The 8,464-nt window shown below is 51.5% G+C and overlaps 1 pseudogene; it reads right to left on the bottom strand.

The window, feature by feature from the left end:
- Positions 1-2,730: 2,730 nt before the first annotated feature.
- LOC105863417 (10 kDa heat shock protein, mitochondrial pseudogene) lies at positions 2,731-3,092 on the bottom strand (annotated as a pseudogene).
- Positions 3,093-8,464: the final 5,372 nt, after the last annotated feature.

The following is an 8,464-nucleotide window of genomic DNA, read 5'->3' as shown; positions in this document are numbered from 1 at the left end:
TAGGTGCACAGCTAGCACGTGACGCCACGGCGTGATCCAGTCCCTCAGCAGACGTGCCCCTCACAGCCTGGGCCCTTCCTGCTCGCTGGCTCATCCAAATCCATAGCCACCCTAGAAGGGGGCTGGCATCACGCCCATCTTACAGGTGTCGGTGTTGTGTCACTTGCTGTGGCCACATCACTTAAGGAGCCGGCAGGATGAGGACTCGAACCAGATCGGCTGGGTTGACAAGCCCAGGCCTTTCCCACTGGCCAACTCACCTCGGTTTGACTCAACACGTCCACACCGAGCAGCCCTGGCGGGGTGTGCTGGCGCTGGCTGGCTGTGCCTCACAACAGTGAGGGTCACGACCTTAGGCCCAGAAACAGAAATCCAAGTGGCGGGTCCTGGATTCCAGCTGGCAAGTAGGGTCTCAGCCTGCACGTTAGTTTTCTGGGGCTGCCCGGCAACTAGCCACACACTGGGTGGCTGGAAACAGAAATGCATTCTCCTGGGGCTCTGGGGGCCCGAAGTCTGAAATCAAGGTATGGGCAGGCCTGGCTCCCTCCGGAGGCTCCAGGGCAGAATCCTTCCTGCCTCTTCCTTGCCTGTGGCCCCACCTCTCTGTCCCCTGCCTCTGTGGTCACCCCACCTCCTCCCTGTCTGTGTCACCCCCTTTTGCCTCTTTCATATAAAGACACTTACGGTGGCTTGTAGGGCCCATGCAGATAGTCCCACAAAATCGCTCTCAAAATCCTTAACTTATCACATCTGCTACCATATAAGGCAATGCTCACAGGTTCCAAGGATTAACATGGGAACAAATCATTTTGGAATTAATTTATTGAACATGCATAGCACAGGGGAATCACAGGAAATGATTACCAATAAGCCAGTGAGGTCTAGATCAGGGGTCTCCAACCTATGGTGAGTTACATAATTATTTCATTACATATTACAATGTAATAATAATAGAAATAAAGTGCACAAGAAATGTAATGCCCTTGCATCGTCCCGAAACCATCTCCCAACCAGCCCCATCTGTGGAAAATTGGTCTTCCATGAAAACAGTCCCTGGTGACAAAAAGGTTGGGGACCGCTGGTCTAGATGTTTATCTACCCTTCTTCATGGGTGGGTTCAGTGGTTTCTAGGGAGAATGAATGGACCAGGAGGCAGACATTACCTTGTGAATGATTCTCTTTGGAAACTGAATGAGATCAGAGAAGAATCAGTGGTTTGGGACAAAGTTCAAAGTTCAGTTCGTCTGGTCTCCTCTAGGTGTGTTTATTTCATTTTCAGTCTCTCTGTGACATGAGTTTTAATCTTCTCTGGTTAATGAGATTTGAGGGAAAGGAGGAAAGGCAATCGTGTTCCTTTTGGGGGTCCCATTTCTGGTAGCTAAGGGAACTTGGGGACAGCGTCGTCCTGTGCTTTGGGACAGGCAGAGTGCTGAGAGCAGGCCGGGCAGAGGAAGGCCCGAGAGACTTTGAGGCCGCTGCTTTGGTTCAGCATGTCAAGGTGCCATAGCATGTCAGCGTGTCATGCTTTGGTTCAGCATGTCAAGGTGCCATAGCATGTCAGCATTTCATGCTTTGGTTCAGCATGTCAAGGTGCCATAGCATGTCAGCATGTCATGCTTTGGTTCAGCATGCCAAGGTGCCATAGCATGTCATGCTTTGGTTCAGCATGCCAAGGTGCCATAGCATGTCAGCATGTCATGCTTTGGTTCAGCATGTCAAGGTGCCATAGCATGTCAGCATGTCATGCTTTGGTTCAGCATGTCAAGGTGCCATAGCATGTCAGCATGTCATGCTTTGGTTCAGCATGCCAAGGTGCCATAGCATGTCATGCTTTGGTTCAGCATGCCAAGGTGCCATAGCATGTCAGCATGTCATGCTTTGGTTCAGCATGCCAAGGTGCCATAGCATGTCAGCATGTCATGCTTTGGTTCAGCATGTCAAGGTGCCATAGCATGTTAGCATGTCATGCTTTGGTTCAGCATGCCAAGGTGCCATAGCATGTCAGCATGCCATGCTTTGGTTCAGCATGCCAAGGTGCCATACTTCGGGCTATGGTTTCGTGAGCCCCAACGGCAGTGCCATTTGAGGAATAAGGCAAAGTGTGGAGTCAGAAGCCACTTCGGGGGCTGGGGCGTCTGTGTTGTCCGTGGGCCCTCCGAGTGGAAGGGTCTGGCATTTCCATACATATTGGCTATTCTCTGCCCTGCCCTGTGCACCTGGGGCTGGCCCTGTGGCCGGCATCACCTGGCCTCCTTGCCCTCTAGCCAGGGCTCAGCCAGAGGGAGGCACTGACGGGAGTTGCTCCTCCCCCCGGCCAGCCGTGGCTTAGGCAGCGACGCCCACATTCCTTCCGTGAGTGTCCCCTCTCCTAGAGCTGCAGGGTTCCCATGACATCTCCCTTCCCTAGCCCTTCAGGCTTGTGGTAACGGCTTCCCACTGCTGCTAGACTCCCGGTGCATCACCAGCCCTTGCTGCGGCTTAATCCTGCCCACCCCTCCGCAAGGAGCTGCTTCATTAAACCCTCCCCGGCTAACCTCTCGAGGGTGCCGTCTGTTCCCTGCAGAACCCTGACTGATAACCCCTAGATAGAGGCATCAGTTTCTGGGTATTTTATTCTGTTTCATTGGATTAATTTTTTTTTTTAGATATCATTAGTTTATTATAAAAGAGAGACATGGAAATTATTTACATGATGAAAGACTTCAGAACTTCAGTGGAATGAGCTTCATGTCAATGCCATTTCAATAGTGATTTATTTCCATCTACACACTTTCCAAGAATGTCACCATTTCTATATAAGAAATAATCCTTGTCACCTAGAACTGCTTTGGTGCCTCCATATTCTGGGAGAAGGACTTTATCTCCAACTTTCATACTAACTGGTCGAATCTCTCCACCCTTTCCTTTAAAGCCCAATCCAACAGCCACTACTATTGCTTACAATACTTTTCCTTGAGATTTTTCTGGAAGCATAATGCCTCCTTTGGTTATAGTTACGGCTGCACTCCTTTCAACCAATACTTGGTCAAAAAGCGGAAGAAACTTTCTAAATGCATGTCCTGCCATGACTCCCGCCACCACTACAGCTCAGACTCCACTCTCGAACAGCTGCTGCAAGGAGAGACCTGCAAGTCCAGCACTCGGGACACATGAAAAACCCAGATCTTGGCTTAATTCTGTAATCTTGTTCCGGTACCTCTCTGACTTCATTACCTCAACGTATTCTAGACCCTGGTATCTGGTGGTATTTCCCATCCTTGCTCCTCTTTTACAGAATTGCCTTGGCTTTTCTTGGCCATTTACATTTCTATGCAAACTTTAGAAACAGCATGCCAACTTCTATAAAAGATCTTGTTGGGGTTTTGATTGAAATTGCTAACACAATTTATAAATTAATCGGGGAAGGATTAACATCTTTTGAAAATTGAGTCTTCCCAGGCATAAACAAGACCTATCTGGAATTCTTAACCTCAAACAAAATCTTCCCCACAAACGAGAAGACAGAGAGAAATGGATGGAAGGCGTGTGTTCACCTCTGCTTCCTATCTATAAAGTCCTGTTGCTGGCTGCTTGCTGTGCTGTGCTTTTTGTTTGCTTCGTTTTAGGCATAAACTTGCAAAGTTAAAGAGAACAGAAGAAAAGATAACAGCAACGAAGTGTGGGAAGCTGAGAAGCAACTGCATGAGAAGCCGCGGACTTGGCAGATCTGAGGCACAGCGGTGGGGAAAGCTAGAAGGCAGCTCAGCTTCTTACACTGCGAAACCTCCAAAGACTCAGGGATTGGCGACTCAAGAGACATATCTAGAAATGGGGGCGGAAGAAGGGGCCAAGAACAAGAGGAACATGTGAAAGTCTGTTTGGGAAGCACTTAGACCTCCAGGTCTTCTTCCCTCCCCAGTAGAATGTTTGAGGTTTATTTTCTTGGGAGAGAAAAACAGAAGGACTCGGGACAGGAGGGGACCAGCCACACGCAAGGCAGAGCTCACTGTGCTGAAAACGAAAGATCAAGTGACTGCGACATACGTACATTTCCAATCCTCTGGCCCCAGAACATCGTCTGCCAGTCCAATACCTTCCAAGCAGACTAGAAGAATCCACCCATGAGAGTCTGAGCCGACTACAAGGAAAGATCTCAAGATACTGACCAAGGAAATGACCTAGCCAGAGCCCCGTGAAGTCCAAAGTCGGCAGTCCCACACAATTACAGAGCTTCCGGCCAGAGTTTAGTACCCCGCTATTAAATAGAGTCAGACAGCCAAGGATCGTCGGCCATAGGAAGAAAGGATCTACCCAGAAAGACAAGATAAAACAAAAAAAATTTTTAAATAGTAACTTGAAGGAAACAGACTATGGAGGTAAATCTTTTTTAAAAATTCTATCAACAGTATTCTCAGAGAGTAAGAGAAGGTAGTGCAGCTATGCAGTAAGAACAAGGGCTTATGCAATGTAATGATTAGAAAACAAAAATGTGCAAATTCAAATTATTATAACAGAGATGAGAAACTCAATAGAGGAATTGAAAAACATTATTATCCCCCCCCATAAAAAAGACTATAAAAATACAAAGAGATAGAAAATAAGAAAGTCTAAGAATTTTAGAATTCTTTAGAATCTAAAGAAAGAACAGTGAAAAAGGGAGAAAATGATCAAAAGAAATAATTCATGAAAATGACCCAGGATTGATCACTATAAATGTCTGGATCAAAAGCATTAATTGATCGTTCAGCACAATGGAGAAAATAGAACCACTCGAGGGCACCTCACTGTGGAATTTCACAGCACTTGGAACGAAGAAGAACTTCAAAGCTTTCAGAGAGAAAAAATGGTCTATTTTCAGATATTAAGAATCAGAATGTCTTCATACTTATCAACAGTAACAGAAGAAGCAAGAAGACAATGGAAAAATACCTTTGAAGTCTGAAGGAAAATTATCCCAATCATAATATCTATACCCAGACAAACCACCCATGAAGTATAACTAAAGACATCAAATGCAACAAGCTCACAAATAAATCTGCCTGCAATGTAACCTTTCTCAGGAAGCTACTGGAAGATGTGCTCCATCAAAACAAGGGAGTAGGCCATGCACAGTGGCTCACACCTGTAATCCCAGCAATTTGGGAGGCCAAGGCAGAAGGATGGCTTGAGGTCAGGAGTTCAAGACCAGGCTGAACAACATAGTGAGGCCCCATCTCTACAAAAAAATAGAAAAATTAACAGGGTGTGGTGGCACGAGCCTTGGAGTCCCAGCTACTCAGGAGGCTGAGGCAGGAGGACCCCTTGAGCCCAGCAGTTTGAGACTGCAGTGAGCAACAGAGTAAAAACTGTCTCTAAAAAGCAAAAACAAGGGAGTAAACCAAGAAAGAGAAAAGTTCCAGGAAACAGAGGCTCCTATGTAAGTGGGGACAAGCAGAACCCCAGGATGACAGCTGGGCAGTCCTAGATTGACAGGTAAGCGGCATTGCTATAGAGCAGTCAGTGCAGACTGGATCGAGGCAGGGAATGGCAGGAGAGAGGGCTGCAAAAAGATGAAATGAGTATCTGAGGTCACTGCGTTTCTGAATAGGACACTGGACCACGGGAAGAGAGCTTAGGGATGTATTAGTGATGAGCACACAGAAAACCATGCATATGAAAAGCTAAGCAAATAACAACTCCAGGGAAAAGAAAGTTGTGCAAGGAAGGAAATGTGATCAGGGTACACTATGTGGCTCAGCTGTGGAACGCATTTACCCTGTTGTGCAAAGGGAAATACTGACAGTTTCTCTAACCAGCAGTATAAGTCTCCCCGGAGGATGGGAAGGGTGCGGGGCAGGGGGGAAGCCAAGGGGGAGGGAGTCAGGGCCTCCCGCGTGGTGGAGAGCCATTAGATAATGCCAAAAGCCTAGCGATCCCAGCGAGCTTGGAGAGCATGTTATGTGGAGAAATCAAAGAAACACTGAAAGAAGCAAAGGAGTTGAAGGTGATTTTTCTCTGGGAGTGGAAAGGACAGCCTCATAGAAATAGTGGACTCTCGGCCGTGAGCATGTATACATTTGAGGAAAAAAATAAAAGCCCAAATAAAAGAAAGACAAAGCAGGTTTCTCCCGGCGGAGTGGCGGGGAGGCCAGAGTCCCTCTTCCCCCGTCCAGCGGAAGCGGGGCACCTCCCCGCTGCCCCCCAGGTTCTGCGGACGCTGTTGGAAAGCCCGCGTCTCACACGCTGGGGCGCAGGCATAGGGGCTCGCGGGCTCTGGGCCAAGAGGCGCGGGGTGATTCTGCACCCACCTGCCGTGCCAGCAAGTCGCCTCCCTGACGGCGTGGCAGCGCGGAAGGCCTGCGGAAGGACGCCGCTGCGGTGGCCCGAGAAGCGTGAGTCCTGACCCGGCAGAGCTGGGAGATGCCCTGGAGCACCTGCGCCGGCACTGACGGCTCCCGCAGGACAGGGGACGTGCTGGCCCAGGGACGTTCTCCGGCCCTGTGAGCTGTGCCCGGGGGGGACAATGAGAGTTGCCGGACAGTTGTCCTTCCTAGACAATCCCCCCACCGATGAGACATGGGAGGTGGTGGGTACGTACCCCAGCTCCCTCGCGCCTGGGGGCAGTTCCGCACCGGGCTCCCCACAGCCCCTCCGAGAGACCCCAGTGGGGCTGAGCTCCAGTGCCCAGAGCGGTAAGCGCCTCCTCCTGCGCCCCTGTGGGCCACCTTCCCCTCCCGCACCCCTGCTTCCTGGGACCACCTCCCAAATAAGCTGCTTAGACACCGAGCCTGCCTTTGAGGGTCTCCACACTAAGACGACAGTCTCCATTCCCCCTTTCACAGCTAAGGACAACGATGCAGAGGGAGAGAAGAGCTTGTTCGGCTGCACACAGCAAGTTACTCCCAGAGCCTGACATCACGGAAAGGCACCGAACCAAGAACCAGGTGACGTAGATCTCTGGCTCAGCTGTGTGGCCCAGGGCAAGTTCCTGCCCCTCTCTGAGCCTGGTTCCCCCAGGCGTCAGCCTTGGCCCTGTGGTCTCACTGGCCAAGGCTCTCTCCTCACCCCGCCCAGGCCCCCCTGCCCACGACGCTGCCTCCTGCGTGCAGATGCTCAGAGCATCCCAATTGAATGTCAGGAAAACGCACACGGACAGATGGTGAAGCCACAGTCCTGGATGGTAGCTAATTCTCTCATTTCCTTGAGGGCTGCTGAAATTCCTGGGATGCTAGGTCGGTGGCACACAAAATGCCCCACCATTTCCCAACCACATAATGACACCCCCTTCCTTTTGCCTGGGTCAGCAAATTTGCTCTGGCCGGCACACCCCTGCAAAGGGGCCATTACCACTGAAAGAGAAAGAAAGAGAGGGAAATGGGGGGGGGGAACCATTAAGACCAAATGATTTTTTAAAGTTACAGCCCAGTCCTGGCTCTTCCTGGGGCCTGTCCTCCCTCAAGCAAAGCAGCAAGGGCTGGGAGCAGGGGTGACACGTCTGCCTCTAGTAGAGGTTTTGGGGACTCCAGCAGATGCGCCTCAAAGCTGACTCCAGCATTTCTTGGCTGTGTGACCTCAGGAGAGTCCCTTTTCTTCTCTCAGCCTCAGTTTCCTCTCCAGTAACATGGGGAGAGGAGGGTAATAGCATCCACCCCCGAGACACACACACACACACACACACACACACACACACGCACCCCATTGGTCAGGAGAATTAAGGGAGGTCTTAGGCACAGGCACTGTCAGTGAGCATCAGAGCATCCTGGTGAGGATGTGCTGGGAGGGAACGGGTGGGTCACGAGGGCTGGACCCAAACAGATGCTCACTGATGGAGCATGGAGCGGGGAGGAGCCCGGGCCAGGTGCTAGGGGCGGGGCTCTTGCAGGCCCCTCCCCTCGCTGCCAGCCCTGCGGGTGGGGGTGCCTCCCCGTGCCCTCGGGCCCAGCACTGGAGTGCCTGCCTCCCAGCAAGCTGCCTTCACCAAGGCCCCACCTTTAGCAGGTCTAAGTCCCTGCAGGGCTCTTTGATGCTAAAAACAGATTATTCTTCCCCAAGACCCAGAGAAAGATCATTTTACGAGCCCAAAGGGGCTGCAGTTGGGGTTTTCTTCCTCCCTCCCTCCCAGGGGCCAGGGACTCTGAGGGAGGGAGTGTCTCACCAGTGAGACTGCCCAGGTCTCAAAGGGGCACAGGCGAGGCCCCGGCGGACCACGTCTCAGCGAGGCGCACTGCGGCCCGGCGGCCTCTCCTGCGGTCCTTGGCTAGGGCCGGCCTCCGGAGCCCAGCGCCCTCCTGGCAGGGCCCTGGGGGACTGAGTGGGGGGCAGGAGCCTGCCTGGGGCACCAAGGCTGGCCAGGCAGCGAGTCAGCCACGTGCCCCCATCCCCCGCCCCAACCCCGCCCTCCCCCTACACACACACACACAGATGCGCGCGCACACACACACACACACACACACACGCACACGCACACACACACACGCACACACACACACACACAGGAGCTCACCTG

The sequence above is a fragment of the Microcebus murinus genome, chromosome 2 (genome assembly GCF_040939455.1).
Source record: "Microcebus murinus isolate Inina chromosome 2, M.murinus_Inina_mat1.0, whole genome shotgun sequence".
Taxonomy (NCBI): Eukaryota; Metazoa; Chordata; class Mammalia; order Primates; family Cheirogaleidae; genus Microcebus; species Microcebus murinus.
This window is presented reverse-complemented; position numbering and strand designations above follow the sequence as displayed.